General features: G+C 43.6%; 2 long non-coding RNA genes across 2 annotated transcripts; one reads left to right on the forward strand and one right to left on the reverse strand.

Moving 5' to 3' along the window:
- Positions 1-809: 809 nt before the first annotated feature.
- Positions 810-4437, forward strand: LOC150069669 (uncharacterized). The gene is made up of 3 exons (XR_016535814.1): positions 810-1159; positions 3250-3705; positions 4342-4437. It is a non-coding gene; the product is annotated as an uncharacterized LOC150069669 (long non-coding RNA).
- A 19356-nt stretch (positions 4438-23793) lies between these two features.
- Positions 23794-25082, reverse strand: LOC150069670 (uncharacterized). Its single transcript, XR_016535819.1, has 3 exons — positions 24919-25082; positions 24668-24822; positions 23794-24430 (listed from the first exon to the last, which is right to left on the reverse strand). It is a non-coding gene; the product is annotated as an uncharacterized LOC150069670 (long non-coding RNA).
- Positions 25083-25126: the final 44 nt, after the last annotated feature.

Here is a 25126-nt window from a genome sequence, read left to right on the forward strand (position 1 = left end):
GTCACTCACTTGGTCTCTTAACACACTGGAGGAGCTCCTTGCACAGAGGCCTCCTTGTAGGTTCCCCAAGAGCTCTGGGCAGGGACTGGGGATTTCTTTTTTAATAAATGCCCATGTGATTCTGACAAATCACCAGGCACTGGGTTTGAGAACCTGGGAGGAGTGGGCTTGGGTATATGTCAATTGCTGAATGCTTTGCAAAATAGCACAATGGGAGTGTTTTGTTGGTTCCATTAGAGAATCTCAACCACATTGCCCCAGAGTGTCCCTGTCTCTTTGCTGCTGTTCCATTTTGGTTTACAATGTGACATCTGAGCTGGATGACAATTAAAGTATAAGCAACCATGCTGTCTTGAAAGTCACTCAGTGTAGCAAATATCCTCCCTCAGGCTAGTCAGAAAAGAATGGTTATAGAAAGTACTCTGCATTCTAACAGCAGCCATCTCTCCTTCCAGTCACCACATTAGACTCATTTATTCACTAAAACCTCTCACAATCACACACCGGTGGTTCACGTTGTAATCCTCGCTATTCAACAAGGCTGATCTTGTAAACTGAGGTTAGAAGTCAGCTGGGCAGGAAAGTCTAGGAGACTTCAACTAACCCAGCAAACAGCTAGCAGTGGAGCTATGGTTCAAGTGGTAAAACACCAGCCTAGGGCCCAGGGCCCAGACCCTGAGTTCAAGCTCCACCAACAGCACAAAATGAAATAAATACCTCTTAAATACGTAGGTAACTAGTGAACCATTCCTGTTTTGCAGAAGAAGAAGCAGAAGTTCGCAGAAGTCAACATTCCATGGCCAGTCACTTGCGGGGCTGTATTATCCTGTCGTGAACCTGGCCAGGAGCCATGGTACAGCCTCTGGCCCTGTGGTGTAGCATGGAATCTGAGAGCGTCGAGCAGTGCCAACAGCTGACTGCCCAGGAGCGCAGCTGCCCATTTTCTGCTGTGAAATTGTTATTTAACTTCAACCTTCTCAAACTATGCCCTTCATGTGCCTGGGCCAGCACCGAGTGGAAAACACTTGAGAGAATGCATGGAGTGCAGGCAGCAGCACAAGTCAGGATCATGGCAGGAGCCAGGCTGAAACCTGGAGAAGCTGACACCCTTGGGGTAAAGCAGTTGAGAAAGCTGCCGGAAGAGTCTCCATGGAAGCAGGTATTGCTGGGGATTCGGGAGCCCAGGGCTGCCGAGGCCTTTGCCGTAGATCAGTCTTGCTGGAGGCATTCGCTGCCGACATGGGTACACTTCTGACATCTTTCCCTTTAAACACTGTGTTTTAAGTTGTTGCATACAAAGGGGCTTCAAGAAATCAGAATAAGTGCATCATGCATCTTGCTCAATGTCACCCCTAAAAAAAACCTTTTTTTTTTTTTTTTTTTTTTTTTTAAGCCAGGCACCAGTGGCTCATGTCTCAAATCCCAGATACTCAGGAGGATAAGATCTGAAGATTGCAGTTCAAAGCCAGCCCAAGCAAGAAAGTCTATGAGAGTGCTATCTCCACGTTAATCACCAAAAAAGCCAAGGGTAGAGCTGTGGCTCAAGTGATAGAATATTAGCCTTGAGCAAAAAAGCTCAAGGACAGCATCCAGGCCTTGAGTTCAAACCCAGACCTGGCAACTACACACACACACACGCACACACACACACACACACACACACACACACACACTCGGGCGTGTGTACACGCACTTTTTTTTTTTTAAAGGAGTATCTGATTTTTATTCTGGTTGTTTCATTGTCCCATTGCCCCCTGTGCTCTAGCATCTTCCTGAAACACTCAGCTCATCCTGTCACAGCCCTGCTAAACCATCTCTGCAGTTGGCTTCCTTTTGTTGTGATTCTAAACTCCTGCCACTGGGTCCTGGTGCACACTTAATGGCTTGACATACAGGGAGTTTTCCCATCTTGGGCTTTGGTCTGTTTCTTCTCAGTAAACTTGTTATATGTTTATGCCTTTGTTTCTCAGGATCCTGTTGAATGGGAAAATGTGTCGTTCTCCCTTCCCACCACAGGGCACAATGAAATGCTGTTCAGAACTACAAACTATAGTAGGTTTTACCTTGCTTAAGCCCAAGAATACTTCAGAGGAGTTCCTGGTAGAAGTTACTATTTTATGCTGTAGTATCTCTTTTGTAAGAAGGCTGAGTTTCATTTTGAAGTGTAATAAGATTCTAAGAGGCATAAGGAGGAGGGTTGTGGTTCAAGGCCCATCCAGGCGAAAAGTATGACATCTTACCTGAAAAATTATGAAAGCAAAATGCCTGGGGGCATGGTTCAAGAAGTAGAATGCCTGTTAGCAAGTGCAAGGCCCTGAGTTCAAACTCCAGTACCATAAAAGAGTCTAGAAATAGTCTAAAAAATCCTCACAAGATTGGATTTAGTTTCAAGAAGACAAAGCACAGAAACATCAAATATTATGTTTGAATTTTTTTTTGGTCGGTCATGGGACTTGAACTCTGGGCCTGGGCGTTGTCTTTGAGCTCTTTAGCTAAGGCTACCACCCTACTATCCTTGAACCACTGTACCACTTCTGGTTTTCTCATGGTTAATTGGAGATAAGAGTCTCATAGATGTTTTAGTGCCCAGGCTGGCTTTGAACTATGATCCTTAGATCCTGAGTTTTTAGGATTACAGGTGTGAGCCACTGTGCCCTGCTGTGTTTTGAAATGTTTTTTACCCCCCCCCCCCGCTTTTTTTTTTTTTGCCAGTCCTGGGTTTGAGCTCAGGGCCTGAGCACTGTCCTTGGACTTTCTCAAGGCTAGAGCTCTACCACGTGAGCCTCAGCACCACTTCCGGCTTTTTTCTATATATGTGCTACCGAGGAATTGAACCCAGGTATTTGTGCATGCTAGGCAAGCACTCTACCACTAGGCCAAACTCCTGGCCCCTTGCCTTTTTTTTTTTTTTTTTTTTAACTGAAGTGATTATAGATTTAGAATTTCCAAGAAAGCTCCTGAATATAAAGAAGAAATTCAAATGCTTCTGTAATTCTAGCCCCCAGGAAACCCTATTAGTAATCTTGCATCTATGAAGTCATTTTTTCCTATATAGATACATTGTTTATAACAATAAGACTTACACTGCACATTATTTCACATGCTGCCTTAAAACTAAAGAAAAAAAAAGAAAATATCAGCATGGCATGAAATGGGAAGGATTTGATCATCCTTAGTTCAAGTGATTCATTCAGATGAAACAAGAGAAAGGGTGATTTAATGTTTGTTTTGTTTCTTTGTTTTTCTCAGGTCCTGAAAGTTTAAAGTAGACAAAACAAGAATTCCAAGAACCCTGGATCAAGTCTTCCTAGCTACCGATGGTGGGATGTGGCTGCTCCATCTCTTTGTCTGTCTGTCTGTCTGCTTACCAGCTCTGTGAAGGACTTGGAGCCGGGGTTCATGAAGGTCCCATCCGGTGGTGGTTTTGTGAGCTTTGTTTTCATTTTCTCCTTCTCCCTTCTTTGTCCTTGGATATTCCAGTCTCTTCTGTAAGAGGGCAGGGACTGTGACTGCTTTGTTCCCTGAGTGTTTGCCAGCACAGTGCCTGGCAAAGGATGGGCACTCGATAAATATTTGCTGATGAATGAATGGAGGAGAGAGACTCTCAGGAATGATGTCCTTTATTATGGAAATCATCAAGCCACATGGTCTTCAAGGAGGCATTCTCTATGTGGGTTCTTAGAGTCCGAACAGTAGCTCTCCCAAGTGAGTAACACCAAGTTGGATGTGTTGGATTAATAATTAGTAAGTGGAATATTGGATTATGGCCCCGTGGGTTTTTGTTTGTTTTGTTTTGTTGTTTGGTGTTAATACTGAGGCTTGGACAAAGGGCCTGGGTGCTGTCTCTTAGCATTTTCACTCAAGCTAGAGTTCTACCATTTGAGGCAAAGCTCCACTTTCAGCTTTTTCTGTGGTTCATTGGAGGTGAGAGTCTCAGGGACTTTCTGGCCTGAGCTGGGTTTGAACTGAGATCCTCAGTCCTTCACTTCCTGATAGCTGGGGTGACCAGCTTCCATACGGCCTCCTATTCTCCAACCCCGTTCCTGAGGAGACGGTAGCCACGGTTCATCACTGGCTCCACCCCAGACTCCAGCTCCCGTGGATCCACCCCACTGTCTCTCTCATGCACCTCATTTGTTTTTTTCTAGAAAAGTCACTTCGCAATCCTCCAGGCCACCTTAAAGCAGATACTCTCAAGCTTTAGGGCTCCTAAGAATTGCTGGAGACATACATATCTACATTTTAAATAATCATTTGGGATGATGTGGATTCCAGGGGTTTACAAAGCTAACTTGAAGAAGCACTAGCTAGAAATATTTCAGGCAGTGTTTTGTCCAACAGAAAGGAGCCACCAGAGGTCCTTAGGATCGGCATCCACCATCTACATGGCTGAGCTTTGTTTCCATGGAGACTGGAAAGGGCGATTCATGTTCGGCTCATTACAGGTATTGTGTGCCCGGACTTTTGTATACATTATCTTCTTTGATTCTCTTAAGAGCCCAGTGAGGTGGGGTCTGTTATTACCTTCATTTCACAAACCAAATTGAGGCATACACAGGTATGTATGGGTATCTGCAATCGAGTGGAGTGAACCACACTAAATAAACACATCTTTCCACAGCCAGGGGAAGAAAATACAGCTCCTTATTTTTGTATTTATTTTTGGTGGTACTGAGTTTTGAATTTTAGTACTGCCAAAATATTATTATGTTACTATGGCTTCAACAATTCAGCACAGCATTGGTTATAGAATGGTAATTCTATTTTTTTTTTTTTTTTGCCAGTTGTGGGGCTTGCCCTCAGGGCCTGAGCACTGTCCTTGGACTTTCTCAAGGCTAGAGCTCTACCCTTGAGCTACAGCACCACTTCCAGGTTTTTTCTATGTATGTGGTGCCAAGGAATCGAACCCAGGTCTTTGTGCATGCTAGGTAAGCACTCTACCACTAGAGTAAATTCCCGGCCTAGCTAATTTTTTTTTAACATTTTTATTTTGGATATATTCAAATACATAAAACTAAACATAAGAGTAGGATCAATCCCTGTATGTCCAGCAACCAAGTTCAAGTATTACCATTCTGGGCCTAGCATGCACGAAGACCCTGGTTTGATTCCTCAGCACCACATTCAGAGAAAAAGCCGAAAGTGGTGCTGTTGCTCAAGTGGTAGAGCTCTAGCCTTGAGAAAACCCAAAGACAGTGCTCAGGCCCTGAGTTTAAGCCCCAAGACTGGCAAAAATAAATAAATAACCCACGTATCTCATATCTATCTCTAGATTTCTCTCACTTTAGGAGTGGACTTTATACGTTTTGTTGAAGTAATTAGTAAATTATTGTTGTAAGAGCATATTTACATTTTTACTGTAGATCTTCAACATCTTAATTCAAAGAAACAAATATTGTGAAAATTTCATGCATAATGCAAATTGAACAGGGGCAATATTCTGTTATCAGATTGAACCTAACCTTCCCCCTAGTTTATCTGTGTCTAGAATTGGTCATAATCTCTCATTTTAGGGCACTTTTAATAACTTGTACCTTTTCCTTCCTCATAATTTATACATATAGATATTTATCTAGGTAGACTGAGATGTAATGCCATGATCCTGTGTTACATGTAAGATGCTTCCAGTTGTGATTATTTTTAGTTCTCCATTACTTTTCTAGGAGTTGACAGGGCATATCTAATCCATCCTGTTCAACATGGGAACAAATAGGGGTCACAGGAGGTTAATTGGATTTAGTTAATTAATTCATTCATTTATCCATGTTTCCCTGCAAACAGACAGCATGCATTGAGCACCTATTATATGTCTAACACAGTGCTGGGTGATGGTGGAGGTGCCTAAAAGATGCCTGTCTTTGAGGAGTGGTGGGGAAGACAGTGTGCTAAGCGCCTAATTCTGAGGGGCTGAGGCCCGCTTGCAGAAGAGGAGTCACCAGAGTCTAGTTTGGCCTGGCAAATAAGCAGAAGTGTATCGCTGTGCATGAGCATCACAACTTTGCCACCTGTTTGGTCCAACAAGATCTGCCTCTCTCCTGATCTTAGACCCTCGTTTTCCTTTATTTCTTAAAATTTCAACAAGATTTTTCTTAAAGTGTTAACCTGACCCGGTGAAGATGATAGCAAGCAAATTAAACAAAACCTCCCACAAAGCTGACCTCTTTGTTAGGGGATGGAGGAAGCTCTAGGCTGCTAAGGAGGAATGGAAGATGTGTGGTTGACAGGTGAAATTGGCCAGCAACTTTGTACAGGCAGAGAACTGGCCTAGATGCATGCCCATCCCCCATGCTGGCACCCTCCCCCTTCCAGGCACGCTGCTGGCTTTCCACGTGACTGAAGCCTTGTAGAAAGGCACTCCTGTTTACCTGTTCCCGCAGCCATTACTCACCTCCTCCCCCTTCCCACACTTGCATACAAAGCCACAAAGTAGATTCACATGTTTTTTTTAACTAAAAAAAAATTCCCTCATGCCCATTTGAAAATGTCAAGTGTTTCACTTTGTGGAAAAAAGAAAACTGAAGCAGTCATGACTCATGACAGGACCAGCAAACAGAAGATCTGAAGGTATGCTAGGCTGGTGAGTCATGTCTTTATGTTGCCGTGAGGCTGTGAGGCTGTGATTCAGGACGCATCCTAAGATGAGCCAGTAAAATTCCACTACTTTCTGAAGCCAAGCAGGGAGGTAATTAAAAAAAAAATCCCTGGGCTTTTTCCAACCCCGATCTACTGTGGGATTTTGAGTGACCCTCACGTATGTTGATGTATATGGGAACCAGGAAGAATGTGTATTAATAACTGGAAAACAACATGATTATCGTTTCTTTGCCCAGTGCCATGTGAACCAAGGCTTGCCTGCCTCTGTGAGCCAGCCAGGCTGCTGGATTGTCTTGAAGGGTATTGGGTTGCTAAGCAACAGCTCTGGCAGCATCCATCATGCCCAGCAATGTCGGTGCCTGAGCCTGGCCTGCAGAGCACAAGCCTTCCCCTCCCCCCATCCCCACTCCCCTGCCATGAAAAGGTTAATTTGCATCCCCAGTACAGGAGCTGGGCCAGGTGTTGCTGTGTAGAAAACACCAAGGTACAACACTGAAGGCACAAATATTGTGTTTGGTTGCAAGACAGAGCAGATGACGTAGTTGAAAATACAGAACCGTGTGTGTACACTGCTCATCCAAGCCGTTGAAGGGACAATTTCCAAGTCTGCATGTCAGATATTCCCTGCAAATACATCCTGGTGGGTTCTGCCTTTCAATCATATTCTCTCTCTCTGTCGCTCTCTGTCTCTGTCTCTCACTCTCTCTCTGTCTCTCTCTGTCTCTGTCTCTCTGTCTCTCTCTGTCTCTCTCTGTCTCTCTCTCTCTCTCTCTCTCTCTCTCTCTCTCCATGTAGCATGCTATTTATGTCCTGTTCTGTTTGGGCTGTGGTCTCCTGGGGACGGAGTTATTGTTTGTGTCCAGGGAGCTGTGGACAAAGGGAGCCTCTTTTCAGAAGTGAGAAAGCCTGGTGGCTCAGGACTGGAGGCTGCTGTGGACAAGGCCTCTGGGGATGGTCTCCACCAGGGCACCTTCCATCTGTGCCTTTTGCTTCCTATGGGGAGACAGCAGGCTCCCCTATGTGAGCTGGTAAAGAGCCATCAGCAAGCCCAATGTGCGGGACAGAAAGGAGTATGGCTTAAGAGCTAGACAGACCTAGAACCAAATTCTTTCTCCTCCATTCCTCTACCATTCTGGCATCTCGATTTGTCACTGTCTCTCGGGTTGATAATGATGTTCTCTAGGACTATTTCATGTTTCTGTAACACAATAATAGAGATGGAGTCATTTACAAGGAACTGAGGTTAATTTAGTCCAGCCTGTGGAGAGGCCTTCTGGTGCATCACAGAAAACATGCCCGAGAGAGCGCTCTGTAATGACAAAGCCACTTCCATTACACCCCTCTATCCATGAGTGGACTAATCTAGTGATGAAGACTGGGCCCTCAGGAACCACTCGCCTCATGAAGGCCACATCCAAATGCCACCAAGATAAGATGCTGGGGGATTTTCTGTTATGGTGTGGGTCTTACGTGTCCCCGCGCTTTGGTGCTCTTGGGAGGTGGTGGAAGATTTAGGCAGTGGGACCTGGGCGATGTCCTTGGAGGGACTTGAGACTTCGTCCCTCGGGACTTCCTCCCTCTCCTTTTGCTCCTTGGCCATCCCGAGATGAGCATCTCTTTTCTACCATGTGTTGCTTGCCAGGATGTCCTGCCTCTTCAAAGGCACAAGTGACCAGATCCTGACACCTCTGAGACCAAGAACCAGAATAAACCTTGCTCCTTTTCAGTGTGTCTGTCACAGGTGTGCTGTGGCAGTGGCAGGAGCTGACTAACAGTTCCCAGCCCAGGAGATTGGAAGGCCATATGCAACCTATAGCAGGCATTAATAGGAACAGCCTTGTGGGTTATTGGGAGAGTTGTGTATGATTGTGTACCACTAGCCTGGGCTGTGGTGTTTATTAAATGGTGAATCACAGCTGAGCCCCAGCTGGGAAGCCATTTAAAATGCCATCTGGCTTAGTGGATGAGGAGGTCTAATTATTTCGTTCCTCCCTGTAGAGAAGCAGAGCAGGCTGTATGGGTATGGCCAAAGGCTAGGTGATAGGACTAGATTGTGACTGCTTTCTTAGACTCCTGGACTTACAGACTGTGCTCTGGGCCCATCATTTCTGTTTCTTTCTTTTTTTTTTTTTGCCAGTCCTGGGCTTGAGCTCAGGGTCTGAGCACTGTCCTTGGACTTTCTCAAGGCTAGAGCTCTACCACTTGAGCCTCAGCATCACTTCTGGCTTTTTTTCTATGTATGTGGTACCAAGGAATTGAACCCGGGTCTTTGTGCATGCTAGGCAAGCACTTTAACCACTAGGCCAAACTCCCGGCCCCTCATTTCTGTTTCTTAAACTTGAGAAAGGCCCTATTGGTGTTGAGGCTTTATAGTGGACCGGTATCTCTTTCTTCTCCACCTCTTCCTCCTCCTATCCTTCTTCCTCCGCCTCCGTTTTCTTCTTGCTGGTTCTGAGGCTTGAACTCAGGGCCTGGGTACTGTTCCTGAACCTCTGTGTGCTCAAGGCTAATACTCTACCACTTGAGCCACTGTGCCACTTCTGATTTTCTTCTGAGTAGTTTATGGAAGATAAAGAGTCTCACAGACTGTCCTGCCTGGGCTGGCTTTGAACCACGATTCTTACATGTCAGCCTCCTGAGTAGCTAGGATTATAGGCACGAGCCACTAATGCCTATCTGGCTGTTTGTACCTTCTTGAAGGGCTGAATAAGGCTGGTGGCAGCAACTCTTGGTTTGGGTGATAATCAAGTAGGAATCTGACTGTAGCCTAACCAAGCTGAATCTGTTCCCCAGAAGCCCATATGGTTTTGGTTGGCCTCTGATATCTCTATCATAATTTCTCTTACTACTTCTCTGAGCTGTTGAGCAAGAGTTTCATCTCATGCCTACTTCCTGTTAAGCAGGAAAGAGTGGGGTCTCTTATTTGAAGGGGGCCTTTTTTTTTTTTCTTGCACTCAAGGCCTGAGTGCTGTCCTTGGGCTTTCTCAAGGCTAGCGTTCTACTACTTGAGCTACAGCATCACTTCTGGCCTTTTCTGTGTATGTGGTACCAAGGTATCAAACCGAGGGCTTCACGGATGCTAGGCAAGCACTCTACAACTAGGCTATGCTCCCAGCCCCTAAGGAGGCTTTTTTAATACTGGGTTTTCAAATATAGTCACTAAAAATACATCTAGTTCTAGTAAAACACATCTCATTCTATCTGAACAAAATCCTTCCCTTTATAGGAAAGCTGGGCTCCGTGGCAGGATTCCACTGTTGTAGCTCTGAACCACTCATGTATAGTTTAACAAAATGAACACCAGGAATCTGAAACTTATTTTTTCAGGGGTGGTGATGAGATAACCAAAGCGGGGAACAATGGAGAGACAAAGAGGTGACAAATGGAGAGAGGGTGATTGGTCAAATGCAGTCATCATATTTAGTGTATATACGTGAAAATGGAGGTAGCTATCTTGAGGATGTAAGTGAGGTTGGGAGAGATGGAAGAGAACAGTAGAATATGTGACACTGATCAAGATGCATTGCATTTATAAGCAGATATGTTGAACTGTATTAAAACGCTTTGTACACTGCTTCAAGATTCCTAATCATAATAATGATAGGAAAACTGGGAGTGTTCCTGCTTTGGTGTTCCCAGCAGAGGAAGAACCAAGTTGACATCCTTGTCTTAGTATATGTATTCCATTGTTATTGTAGAATGCCTGACGCTGGAAAGCTTTTGAAGGAAAGAGGTAGGGAAGGTCAAAAATCAGGTGGCTGCATCTAGACCTTCCCCTGGTTAGCATGTGCTTAAGAGCAGTGACCAGGCCCAGTGATCAGCGAAGAAGGGTGGGGAGGGAATAGCTGACCTCTTCTTAACAATCCGCTCTTGAGAGAACTTGGCCATTCTGCAAGAACTTGCGTTTTCTTGAGAGAAGGGTATTAGTCCCTTCCATGGTCTACCTCTCAACACCTACTTTGGCAAGCAAATGGCAGCATTACTTTTGGTGGGGACAAACCACATCCAAACCACACCACCAACTCCAGCTGGAGGTAGTCTTGTCATTTTGTGCAGTTGGCCTCACTCCTTAGATCTCAGCCTCCTTTTTAGATAGGACTATAGACATGATCTGCTGGTACTTAGCCTCAAGTTCTTTAAATATATCCTTATTGACAGCAAAAACCGTAACACTGGTGGACTTCTAAATGCAGACAGGTACATACCTCTGGTAACTGTAACGTAGTGACAGAGTGTAAGTCACGGTATGGTTGTAAGGCTTCTGTTTTAACGTGAAGTGGTCAAATAGTAAAGAAGACTGTGAAAGTGAGGAATGTATATTGTAGTTTGGAGGAGCACTCAAAAATATGTTACCCCAAAACTCAAATACTCTTACTAAACAAGGCAAGAGTGAGGACACAACAAGCAGCAGGGACAATGAATACAATGATGGAAAAAGCAATCATTGCATTAAATGTAAATGATCTAAACATACCAGTTAAGAACCAGAAATTGTCATATTGGATTTAAAAAAGACCCATATCTAAGTTGTTTACAAAAATCAAGTTTGAATATAATAAATAGGCTTTGTTTAAAGAAATAACATAAAATAAATAAGATGAAAGAACCAGACAGTAGATACCTGGGAGTCAGTTTTATTATGTTTATATTCTATATACTCAAAATATTCCTGATGATAATTAAAGACTGGCTGGATGTATGGCTCATGTTTGTAGTCTCAGCTACTCTGGAGGCAGAGATCATAGGATCATGATTTGAGGTTAGCTCTAGCAAAAACCTAATGAGAATCTCATCTCAATCAATGGCTAGGCATGAGGGCGTGTCTGTGATACAGCTTTGTGGAAGGCATGGGTAGGAAGACCATCCAGAGTCTGAAGTCAGCTCTAAGCACAAACATGAGACCCTCCTGGATCAAGTGGTAGGGTGCCTACCCATTAAGCACAAGGACCTGAGTTAATACCCACATTTGCACACAAAAAAGAAGAAAATAAATTTTGGGTGACTTCTTACTAAATCTTCTCTGAAATATCCACAATTTCCAATTTCTTTCTCTATTTCCTTTTTTTTTTTGGCCAGTCCTGGACTTGAGCTCAGGGCCTGAGCACTGCCCTTGGTCTTTCTCAAGGCTAGAGCTCTACCCCTTGAGCCTCAGCACTATTTCTGGCTTTTTTTCTATGTATGTGGTACCGAGGAATTGAACCCGGGCCTTCGTGCATGCTAGGCAAGCACTCTACCACTAGGCCAAACTCCCGACCCCGCAGTTTTCTATTTCTATAAATAATTTTCGATTTCTATTTTTTATAAAAAAATATTAGTGCTGTGCTGGGCACAGTAGTTCCTGCCTGAGATCTGAGGATTGCAGTTCAAAGCCAGCCCAGGAACTACAAAGCCTGTGAGACTCTTATCTCCAATTAATCACCAGAAAACCGAAGTAGCTCGCTGTGGCTTAAGGGGTAGGGAGTTAGCCTTGAGCTGAAGAGCTCAGGAACAATGCCCAGGCCAAGGGGTAGGCTGGTAGCCTTGAGCTCAGGGACAACACCTCTAGGCCCATGATAAAAAAAAATATATATATATATGTATATATATTTATATATTAGTATATTAGTACTCTTTAGGTGAAAATTCTAAGATCTCAAGGTGTCCAGCTCCAATCTTTCACTCTGTACTACACTGATGTGGGGCTAAAAGCAAGGCTATCTGAATTCAAGTTCTACTTACCTGTAGGGTATGTCCAAAGCACTTGACTTCTTTAAAGCTTCAACTACAAAACAAGTATGATATCACTTCATTCTGAAGGACTCTTTGTGGAACATGTGTAATAATTGTACCTTGAATGATGTTTGACATACAAGAATAGTTTAAAGAACATGAGCCATTTTTATGGTTTAAATAAGAAATGTCTACCTTGGGATCCTGTGTTCGGCTTACTGGTATTATCTTGGGAAGTTCTGGAGACTTCAGAAGGTGGAGTCTAGCTGGAGTAGATAGGCGGGTCTTTGAAGGGTGTATCTGGCCCTGCTTCCTTTCAGTCTCTTTGTTTTTCCCCTTTCCCCCCACCACCCTGCTTCCTGGCTGCCATGCAGTGAGTAGTTCTCCACTAAGTCCTACCTCCTTGATGTTTGGTCTCTCCACAGGCTCAGGAGAGGCAGAGCCAGCAATCATGGATTGAAACCTGTAAAATCATGTGCCAGAATACATTTTTCCTTCTTAAACTATTTTTCTTAGGTACTTGTTACAGTGCTAGTAAGTCTGACGAACAGAGCCATTATTAGCAAGACTGCTTGTGTTTCAAAAGCATAGCATCTTACGTCCTTGCCTTTTCTTGCCAACAAACAGATTGCAATTCATTAATGGATGGTGAAATCATATGAGTTGCTTAGGACTTGCATTTCAGAAAACTGAAGTGAAATAATACAAAATAGAACAAAAAGAGATAGAACAAAGAATATTTGTGTGACTCTAGGGTCAGGATTCTTTCAGTGTGGGAGTATAAAATGTATCTAGTACTGTTGGTTTTGACCAAAAGAGGTCCAGAAAGCACTGGTTTCCATGGTTCTTTCTGCCTAGAATGAGCTTCAGACATCCGTCCAGTGAATTTTCAGATGCAGGCTTCAACCGCACCTCCTCTGAGAAGCCTTCCTCTTCTCTATGGACTGCAAGTCCTGTAACAAGTTCTCAGCTCAGACATCTTCCCCTAAATCCTCTTTCAAGGAGTTTCTTGGAGGTCAAAGTGCTATCAAGGACTGAATCTGTTCATCACTGCAGAGTATGTCTACAAGCACTGTAAAGCAGTCCTGAAGATGATAAGTGTGTCTCTAACACTGTGTTCTAGATTTCCTACCTAGTTTTCTGTTTCTTTTGGTAACACATCTCATACTTTTCATGTAGTCACAGAGTTTACACACCCTCAGGGGTCAGCACAGTGGACAACAGGGCTGTCAAGCTGTCACTTCAGCCACCAGAGAACTAATAATGCTCAGGCCACCTTTGTCCTCACCTCTTCCTTCACAATTGCTCCCCACTGGAGGGACAACTTTTTTTACTTCGCTTCTATCTTTGATTCCAAAGAGATGGCTGCAATTCTTGTCCCTTCCCTTCTAGCAATGGAAAGGGAAAGGGGAGGCAAGGATCTGCAAGTGAGGAGTGAGAATACCACCAATTCTTTAAGCAAGATCAAGATGTCACCTCTATCCCTTCTTCTAACATGACCGAGTCATATGACTGTACCTAAACAAGGGAGCCTGGGAAATGCAGGCCTTAGCTAGGTCCAAAAAAATGCCTGGATTCCTTCAGATTTTAGAATGTTAGTCTCTACATAATGGAAATACAGGAGATAGAATGAGATCTGAATTCACAATCCGTTTATTCTTCATATACATCTCAGACACAAGCCTGAGGGCAATTTTCTAAGATATTTTAAATTACTGTGTTCAGGAAACCAAGTGAACATTCAGTTTTTCAGTGTTTCTGGTTTTCTGGTTAGGGAGAGAGAAACAGAAACTGGGGGATAACAAATCCCCTTGGGTTCTCTTAGCAAAGGTAAGCTCAGTGGCTACCTTTCAAAAGAGCTCATTGCTGGGTTCTCCCAGCTGCAAGCCTGTTGTTCAAAGCTGTTCCTCCCCATAAGCCAGAAGGTAATTTGGGAAATGATTCAGGCTCCCTGGATGACTCATACTGTAAGCATCCTGGAGAGAAAAGTAGCCATCTACTTACTGGGGACCAGGGCTTCAGTGTATAATAATTATAATGACGTTGGCTCTGAACACTTCCTGAGGGTTTGGTGAATGACTGGTGTGGATTAATAGCCAAAATCGCTGCTGAAGCCTATCGATTGCTTCCAGCTTCATGTTAATCTACAGGAAATTCTTTGTATACCCCACTATTAATGCCTCAACCTCACATAATAAAAATGCAGGGATGTTTCATTGGAGCTTGGCCACCATGGTGTATGTGGCCATCATGCAATTATGATTATTTTGCAGACATGTTTCCTGCATATTCTTTGGTTCTCTTTCTGGCTCCTGTTTGTTGCAGCAGCAGCAGCATTAGCAGCAGCTGGGCCTTGAGATTAGCTTTAATCTTCTTTCTATTCATAGTGCACTTTGCAATCCTCATTCCAGCTAGACTGGGGGCACCCTGAAGTGTGAGGGTGTCCAGAAGACCCCCACCTCCACAGAGCCTGTGTATAGCACCCTCTTTATTTTCTCAAAAAATCCAGCTGATGGGGACTATCCAGTGGATTATTCGAAACAAATCTGGGAAATCTGAACATTTAGTTGAACTTAAGTTAGTGCATTTTTCAGCTCATCAAAGTTTGAATAGAGTTCCCCAAGAGAACAACTAGACAAAAAAGGCCAGGATGTGGAAGTAGTAGAATCGGATATCTACGAATACCAAATTGTTGCTTGTGGCAAAAAAATAAAACTAGGGATGTGCAAAAGTAAGTGATCACTCTTATAGCTGAACTATGGGGATTCTCCATTTTTCTGATGCCTTGAGATTCTCTGCCAGTACATGTTATTGGTGAAGAAAGCATGCTTCCTTTAGCAAAGTCCTCTAGGTGTTAGAATTTGTGGATGGTCCCTGGAAATGTTATGCTGTGCTGTGCTGTCTATGCTATGCTATGCTACTTAAACTCCTATTCTCTGTTGTTTTATTACACAGATTAATATGTATCTATGACATACAAACCCTCAGCCTAATTTTAATTATGTTCTAAAATCTAAGTGCCAGCGATTGTATAGAGATTCCCTTCTAGAATACTTGTTTGTTAAATATGTCATTTGAAATATGATGTAAAAATCAATGTTAGTAAATTCTTAAAAAAGACCCTCCTATTCTCTGGTGCCACAGAAGATTGGCATGTGGCATTTGGGTGTAGGAAGACTACCTGGACCCTTACTAACCTTCTACCTCATCTCCATCCCCATCCCTGAGACGGTCTTTACCCCTGCCTCCACATCTAGTTTGAACAGCAGGTTGGAGACTCAGCTCAAGGAAATTCCTGGCAACAATAGAAGTGTGTTGGTGGCTTTTCAACCAAGGGTGGAGATGGAATTAAGAGGAAGAGGAAGCCTGAACAGTCCTCGGGAAGGAGCTTGGTAGGAATAGGATTAAGGCTTTAGAAAATGCTTGTTTCCTTCAGTTGTTTTTAGGAGAACTGATAAGAGGATTTTTTTTTTTTTACTTTTTTGAGAGAGGGGAGCCTTGTATGGGGCAATCTAATCAACCAGAGGGTACTTCCCAACTGTATTTCTCAGTATTGGTTAGATAATGTGTTCAAGGAGTTAAAGATGCCAACAATGGAGATTAAAATGCTGCAACATTAACTTTTAATTGGGCTGTGGTCTTTTGGCTATGGTCTTTGTTTTGCTTTTTCTCTCTCTCTTTTACAGTGAAGGATACAGGATATGTTATAACCTCTCAGATAATGCCATGGTGCCATATACAAGCAGTGACTTAACCAGATATATATTTGCATACAAATGTGCAAGTTACTAAAGTTAGATGAAGTCAACATTTCTGTATCAAGTAGGACATGATGGATTTTTTTTTCCTAAGGAAAAAGCATTTCTTTTTTGTACTGGTACTGGGGGTTGAACTCAGGGCCTCATGCTCTCTTTTGGCTTTTTTTACTCAAGGCTGGTGAACTTATCATTTGAGCCACAGCTCCACCTCAGGCTTTTTGGTGGTTAACTTGGACATATGAATCTCTTGGATTTTTCCTCTGTGAGCTGGCTTTGCCCTGTGATTCTCCTGGGTAGCTAGGAATTGTTTTGAATGTAGGAAAACTAAATAGCTCAGCTGTAGGTGGGATTTCACAGCAAATTTCTATCAGAAGATGAAGGGGCAGAGACTTGTGGTTCTTTTCTGTGGCTCAGATCTGGAATGTCCTTCAATGATGCATGTATTTAAGGTTGGGTCCTCAGCTTGGTAATACTGGACGGTGATGGAGCCCTTGAGAAGCAGGGCCTGTGGGAGCTCATAGGTGGCTGGGGGGCAGATCTTTAAGGAGGATTGGGGGACAGCCATCTTTTCCTCTCTCTTGGCTTCCTGGCGACCTTGAGAAGAGCCACCTTTACCACAGTCCACAAATGTACAAGACCCACCAATCATCAACGTAAACCTCTAAAACTGTAAGTCAAAATAAACCTTCCCTCTTTTTTAAAGTTGTCTCGGCACTTTGCTACAGCGATGGGCAGTTGGCTGATACATCTTCATTCCCAGCTTTAAGACAGTAAGAGAAATTGGCTGCACTTGCACCTATAATCCAAGCACTCAGGTGACAGAGGTCAGAGGATCTGAGTTTGGGTCTATTCTGGGCTACATAATATGATTCTGACTTAAACAATAAAGGAGCCAAGAGCTGACTTGGTAAAGTAAGAAAGAGAAGCTTCCACCAGTCCGTCATCTGAGCCATGCCTCGCCTCTCTGGGCCCCAGATTGCTGTTAAGTGAGGCATTCTTCCAACGTTCAATTCTAGGGTTTTCAGCAGCGGTAAAGATGAGAAAGGGAAGTCACCATGTGTGTGTGTGAACAAGGCCCTGTGGGTAGATGATGGTGACAGTGTGACCAGCGCCTGTGAGCGGTATGTTTGCCTTTGCCTCCTTCAAGGATATGCATCTATCCTAGTCACCTTCTGTGATGAACAGGGCGCACAAACACGTTTATTTTCTCTCAGCCCTTTCTGGAAAGAAGGCCATTACTTTAGGAAACACCTGGCCAGAACATGTTGTACTGCAAAATAGCAAAGTGGTTAGAAAAAAAATACATGTACAACATTGAGCACAGTAGCATCGTCTTGAAAATTGCAGATAGATTCTGGCTAACAGTGGTTCAATGTAGGATTCCCAGCTTTTTGATGGTGTGAATGTGATCTGCTTTCAGCAGAAACTGTATCTCACATTGGAACGTGGCTCTGTTGCTTTCTGGTAGTATGCAGTGGGACCCCAGGCCTGGTGCTGTCCAGATATGACTGAGTGCAGCGTTGCTTAGCTCTGATGTCCAGCAGATTAGAGAGGAAATCCAGCTTACATATCATTTCAATCTCACAATGGATTTATTGGAATATCCCATTACAGGTACTGCTTCTGGTCATATTCGTATTTGGTACTTCCACATTTCCCACGGGAGAGTTTGGGGAAGAGTGAAATTCAACGATATGTTTTTTTTTTTTTTTCTCAGTCCTTTCTCCCTTCCTGCTTTTCTATACACACACACACACACAAAACTATTATACATTCTTGTTACATGAGCTTGTTTGTCTCTGAAGGTTTGAAATGCCATCCATAACGTGCTAATAATTCTAGTGTTTATATCTAAAATTCAATTCCTTCCTCTGAACTCCAGTTGCTTACCACACAGTATGTAGTGTTCTCACAAGAACCAGTCACTGAAAAAGCTGGAACTCAAATCTTGAATCAGCATCCTTTCTCCTACCAAAAAAAAATTTTTTTTAAATGTTCTTTTCAGGGCCCTCATCTCAGTGAGCCACGGCATTCATCTCACCACAAGCTTGGAAGCCCTTGCCTCAGATTTTCTTTTTTTTTATATATTTTTTATTGTAATTAATAAAAGGGTTACATTATATTTGCCAGATAGAAGGTGCATTAATTCACATACATTGATACCCTTTCTCATATCTTGGTCTCCATTTCCCCCCCCCACCCCTCATCTTGTTTTCCCCCTTCCCTATCCAATTTCAAATAACCAAATACAAATAGATCCAATATATCAGATAACAAAGTGAGATACTGTAACAATATGAGATAACCAAGGGACAGCAAAAGAGATGAGAGATAACATAGTACATTAGGGACAACAATCACTCATTATATTTGCCTCAGATTTTCTATCCAATGCTTCATCCATGTTGCTTCTACCATATTGTGCCAAGATGGGCTCGCCTCCACACAAAGGTCACAAAGAGCTTTTCTAGGATGGTTGGAGACTAGGTAAGAACCAGTGTTGAGTAGACTTGACTGTTGTCCTTAGCATACTAGATCAGTGCTATGGAAAGACCAGCTCTGTGGGAAACCAGTACTTACACTTGCCCTTGTTCTCTTGGCTTGTTTATTTCGGACTCATATTTGGAACCCCAAGTTGCTTTCTGTGAATCTCTCTGATTTTGTCATATCCCTTCCGCTCAACTTCCAGTTTCAGCTGGTCCAAGCTGACCTTTCTGAGATGTTGTTTTCTTTGTTGCAAGTCTTCTCAAAGTCTGTTTCTTTGGTACCATTGGAATCTGAGCCTGGAGAGTGCCAGACATTTTTGATCAGGTGACAATCCAATCACATTTTCACATGACCATAGTTACCATGTCTTGAATTCACATTCTTGTTCTGGCACTTTTAATCTTTCATCTGGGGTTATTTTCCACTTCCTTTTAAAGGTTGATATGCTTAGAGAAAGCTCGTGTGTGTGTGTGTGTGTGTGTGTGTCTGTGTGTGTGTGTGTGTGTGTGTGTGTGTGTATAGGGGTGAGGGTGGGATTGCAAATGTCTGCATTTCACCTTCATTCTCCAAGGATGTTTTCTCTGGGCAGAAGAACTAGGTTTTTCTTGTGACAAATGGAAGAGACTATGGCAATTCTTTCTGGTTCTAGGGTGGCTTTTTTGGGGGGGGCAGTCATGGGTTTGGGCTCAGGGTCTGAGCACTGTCCTTGGGTTTTCTCAAGGCTAGAGCTCTACCACTTGAGCCACAGTACCACTTCCAGCTTTTTTCTATGTATGTGGTACCGAGGAATCGAACCTGGGTCTTTGTGCATGCTAGGCAAGCATTCAACCACTAGGCCAAACTTCTGGTCTGGTTTCAGGGTGGCTTTTAAAGAAGTCAGTGGATTGTTTATCCATGGATGAACTATGGCTTCTTTCAAAGCCATCACTTTGCTACTGCTGTGGTATCCCCCTCCCAGGCTGCTTTAAATTCCCTCCTCCCTTCCTGACTTGCTTCCTTCTTTACTTTCCCTTCCAGTATTATATTATATATTCAAATTTTCTGCCTTTTTTTTCTTTTATTAGATAACAGTGGTTTTTGTTTTTGTTTTTTGTCCTTCATGGGTTTTGGACTCTGGGCCTGGGTACTGTCCCTGAGCTCTTCAGCTCAAGGCTACCACCCTACCCCTTGAGCCACAGGGCTACTTCCAGTTTTCTAGTGGTTGATGGAAATAAGAATCTCATGGACTTTAGTGCCCTGGCTGGCTTTGAACCTTGATCCTCAGATCTCAGCCTCCTGAGTAGCTAGGATTACAAGTGTGAGCACCAGCTAGATCACAGTGCTTTTAAAGTCTGCTACTGTCTTCTGTTTTAATGTTTTCATCTCCATAATCTTGTTAGTTTCTTCTGTTTTAATGTTGGTTCACAAATTCTCTCAACCGTGACTATTGTGCAATTAAAACTATGATCTTTAATTTTAGTTACTCTATTTTTCACATTTACATGTTCTTTTGAATTGTTTCTTTGATCAACTATGTGCACTTTTACTTTTTGATTATCCTTAAAGTATTTGTACAAAGGGATTTCAATGGAATGTATGTGTTTATGAGTATAATGCATCTTGTTCATTGCTTGATTTTGCTTTTTGATGGTGTGATATCTTTTTGATATCTTTTTGTGTGTATACTAATCCTAGTACACACTAGTCGTAGTTTGAATTTAGGACCTGGCTGCTATCCCTGAGCCTTTTGCTCAAGAATAGCACTCTACCACTTGAATTGCAGATCCATTTCTGGTTTTTGGTAGTTAATTAGAGATAAGAGTTTCATAGACTTTCCTTTTCAGACTGGCTTCAAACCAGCATTCTCAGATTTGAGCCTGCTCCTGAGTAGCTAGGATTATAGGTGTGTGCCATTTGATGCCTAGCTAATGTGACACGTTTTTTAGCTTACAGCTCTTCACTCAAGTTTTCCAACCTGTTAACTATATCTTGGAATACAGTGATCAACAAATTTTAATCTTCATGTAGTAATTCAAGGATCGTAATCTTCATAAACTGTATGTGGACCCTCACTCGTGGTGTCGTATTTGCTTGTATGTCTAGTTGCCTTTGAACACATCTGACACCAGACATCTTTGAGGCATGTCCAGAGGGCATATCACTTGATTTCATGAGTGCCATCTGCCCATGGCCTTTGTTTCCTTCTTTGGGGACCCTCAGTCACATTCAAGAAGCCTCAGCTTCTGTGTGAAATCACCATATCTTGGCCTTCAATGAAGGTGGCATCCTGTTATTCATTGCCACTTCCTCAACCAACCAACCACTCTTGCTCCTTTCACTAAAGCCCTGTGGAGTTCTTGGAGGGTCAGAGTAATTTCCATCCTCTTAAGTTCTCAGAAAACTAAGGCCACAGAGTCCCCTTGTGTTGTTAATGGGGGATGGGTAGTAGCCTACTGAGGCCATAATTTTTTTGGGGGTGTGTGTAAAAGCAAGTTCCACTTTCACTTGTAGTTTCTCTGGCTGAATAGCATAGGGACAACTTCATAGGTTAGCATGCACTTTAAATATAATGTTCCCTTCTTTTGATGATAATGTGTTTTGGTTCAGGAGGTAGCCAAACTTATGTCCTTACTTTCCCTGCTTGGTCTGCCCAGCAGATTAGTCCAGATGTGCAAGAACTTGGGGAGGAAGTATGCAGGTAGAGATGGGAGGGATGAGTTATAAAGAGCCACAGCTTTTGCAGAAGTGCTACATCACACACACACACACACACACACACACACACACACACACACACCCCTATTTATAGCCAAGTGCCCTCAGGCTCTTCTTCAGAAAAGTACATGTACTCTTTCCAGTCCCCTAGGTAAATTTCCTACAGCTACACACAGTGTCACACTGCCCTGTCTATATCTCTTGGACTGTGATACAGAGGAAGGTATGCAACTTCCTGTTGTATCAGTGACTGTGAGTCAGCAGTGGGCATTAGGGGAGAGGCTGGTACACATGGGTGCACCCACCTACCCACCACAGAAACTGCTCCGAGGATAGCATCAGCCCCCTGTCCTGCCCTTGGGACCCTCTCTCAGGCTCTCTGAAGGTTGTTTGCTTTGATTTTATTTATTTTTTTCGGGGGGGGGGGGTCATGGGACTTGATCTCAGCCTGGGCAATGTCCCTGAACTCTTTAGCTCAAGGCTACAGCCCCACCCCTGGCCCTGGGCATGGTCCCTGAGCTCTTCGGCTCAAGGCTACCACCCTACCCTTGAGCCAAGCCCCATTTCCTGTTTTCTAGAGGTTAATTGGAGATAAGAGTCTCAGGTCCGGGGCCACGAGTTTGGCCTAGTGGTAGAGTGCTTGCCTAGCATGCATGAAGACAGGGGTTTGATTCTTTGGTACCATGTACTTAGAAAAAGCCAGAAGTGGTGCTATGGCTCAAGTGGTAGAGCTCTAGCCTTGAGAAAAATCCAAGGACAGTGCTCAGGCCCTGAGCTCAAGCCCACAACTGGCCAAAAAAAAAAGTCTCAGGTTCTTTTGTGCCTGGGCTGGCTTTGAACCTTGATCCTCAGATCCCAGCCTCCTGAGTAGCTAGAATTACAGGCGTGAGCCACTGTCCCTGGCTACTTTTATTTCTTTTTTCTTTTCTTTTTTTTTGGGGGGGGGGCCAGTTCTGGGGCTTGAACTCAGGGCCCCTTGGACACTTTTTTTTTTTTTTTTTTTTTTGCCAGTCTTGGGTCTTTGTGCATGCTAGGCAAGCACTCTACCACTAGGCCAAACTCCAGGCCTCCACTTTTATTTCTTCTAATGTCACCTAAGTGCTGGGGCCATGACATCTTCTAGTCTTCTGGAAAACACAGTGACTGGCTGTTCTGAGTGATGGAACTCTCCTCTGGCTTCAAACTTCTTTTTCTAAGAATGAGCACACTCCTGTCTTCTGCATTCCTGTTCCTCCTCCACTACGTTTAGGTTTGACAGTGCATAACTCATCGTGTTTTTACTTCTGTGTAGTTTTTTTTTTTCTACTGTTATCACCAACAGGGAATCTGACCAATTAGAAGTTTGACTTAAAAAGCTCCAAAATCTTAAAGACAGCATGAACTACTAATTTCCTAGTTGCTAGATTATACAAAAAGGAGAGACCCAGGGCTACCAGCCTGGCTTTTTTTTTTTTTTTTTTTTTTTTTGATAGGGCCAGGAAGTGAGGCCTAGAGAGGATATGAAAATGTATCATGTTGTTTAGACGCAGGGGGAAAAGCCCTGCTCCTGATTCCTGACCTCCAATAAAGACTCCTGATTCAACCTCTCAAAATGTGGCTTCTCTGTTTTCTTGTGACTGGGTCTGAAGAGACCCAAGGCCAAAGGCAGTGCTGGTGGAGACAGAGGGGCAGCTGTCAACCAAGGAATACCAAGGAGTGATGATGTCATTAGAAAGTTCCAGAATCCGGGGCCGGGAGTTTGGCCTAGTGGTAGAGTGCTTGCCTAGCATGCATGAAGACCCGGGCTTAATTCTGCATGATGGACTATTGTCTCAAAGACCATCCTGCATCAAGCTTGGAAAGACAAAAACCACATGTTGGGGTGGTGACAAAACCCCAACAAAAACAAAGGAATCAGGAGCAGGGCTTTTCCCCCTGGGTTTAAAGAACATGATACATTTTCATATCTTCTCTGGAGCTAAACAACATGTTGCATCACCATGTCATCCAAAACAGAGCCCTCCTTGCTCTACCAACTGAGCATCTGCCATTCAAAGGATGACTGGTGTCACCTCTGGGTCCTTGAGGCTGAGCGGACAGGCCCCGTCACCCAGTTGGTCACCAGAAAGGCTTATGAGAACAAGGTGATATTACCTAGATCTGGTCTCCCTACTTTAATCCTAACGCAGACTCAGCCAGACTGGGAAAGCCCGTGAGACTCATCTCTAATTAGTCACTAAAATCTGGAAGTAGATCTGTGGCTCAAGTGCACTAGCTTTGTGCATAAAAGCTTTCGGCCAACACCCAGGCCCTGGGTTCAAGCCCCAGGATGGATATGCATGCATACACAATACTCCCCGCCCCACGTGATATTACTCTTTGGGATGGAGCCTATCCTATTCTAACATGATCTTACCTTCATGCAATGTCTGCAAAGAACCTGTTTCCAAATTAGGTCCCATTAGTTAGGGGATTAAAATTATAATTCATCTTTCTGCAGGTGGGTGGGTGGCAAATTCTGCTCAATATACTTAATGCACACAAATTCACAAAGAATACTTGCGTTCTTGAGAGTTTATTTTTGGAAAAGGCATGGCCAGCAGACTGATCTTAGAGGAAGAAAGCAGAAACAAAGTCACAGTGCAATACTGCGCCTTGTGCCTTTCTTACCTGTTCCTGTTGCCATTAAGCAGGCTGGCTGGCTACCTCCCTCTGCTCTGGGCAGAACTGGAAAAAGAAGGCAGGCTTTCTCTGATGTCATCATAGCACTCAGGAGACCCAGTGTGGAATTTCAGGGTTTCAGCTGAGACTCTGCGAGGGCTTCAGAGCTTCGAGTGTGAGATGAGCAGTCAGGGGATAGAGCAACACACCCAGGAACAGAGGCTCACTGTTCAGGGGCTGGAGGCTGTCATGCCCAAGTTATGTGACCCCAGGATGGCACTGGCCCTTGTTCCGAAGTTCAATTTCTTCTTCTGTAGGAAGGAAGGAAGCATGTCCTGACTCTCACGCTGTAGGAGGGAGGGAGGGAGGGATGGGGTGATGTCTGTGGTGCTGGCTACATGTGCTGCATGTTCAAGTCCACAGGAACGTGGATGGAGCTCACAAAACGCAGGGCTACTCCTTGCACATGGATGTATCCACAGCCAACTCAGATGTGAGGTTGCTTGTTTCCAGATGAGGCAAGTCTGATATCATAGAATGACTAAGATCTGAAAGAAATCATCTTTTAATCCGTTTCAATCAAGTTTTGAATAAAAAACCCCAGAATCTGTAAACTCAGATAAGAGTCAAACTGCAAAGTAACTTTTTTTTTAAAGGTCTCTTTTCAAGTTCCAGAAGGATCCCTTTTTATTTCTCCACCTCCCCCATTCCCACCCAGCCCCCTGTGAGCCATCTTAAGTTGTCATTATGAGTTTGCTTATTCTGGTATTCATACGTGGACTTACTGTTTAACAATATCCTTTTGTTGTTGTTGTTATTTTTGTTCTGGTATTGGGGCTTGAATTCAAGGGCCTCATGCTTGAGCTTAGCTTTTCTGCTCAAGGCTGAACTTCACCCATCAAGTTCAAGTTCAAGGTTTCTCTTGAAATCTAAGCCTTTTCTGAAAGAAACAATTCAAGCAATACCACTGCTCACGAGGCTGAAATCTGAGGATTAATTGCTATGTCCAGTTGACCAACAAAAAGCCAGAACTCACGTGGCAAAGAGCCAGGTCCAGAGTTCTACCTTTTCCAGAGTAGCTGCACCACTTAAGCATTTCCCCCCTACAATATGTGAGGGTAATTCTTTCCCATATGGTTTACTGAATTCAGTCACAGGCCTGTATCTGGCCTGGTTGCTTTGCTCTGTTTCTCCTGCAGTGGCCAGAGGTCTTAGGGGCAGTCAAGTGGGCCGTGGTAACCATT

Source organism: Megascapheus bottae, chromosome 1 (assembly GCF_031878675.1).
Source record: "Megascapheus bottae isolate mThoBot1 chromosome 1, mThoBot2.hap1, whole genome shotgun sequence".
Taxonomy (NCBI): Eukaryota; Metazoa; Chordata; class Mammalia; order Rodentia; family Geomyidae; genus Megascapheus; species Megascapheus bottae.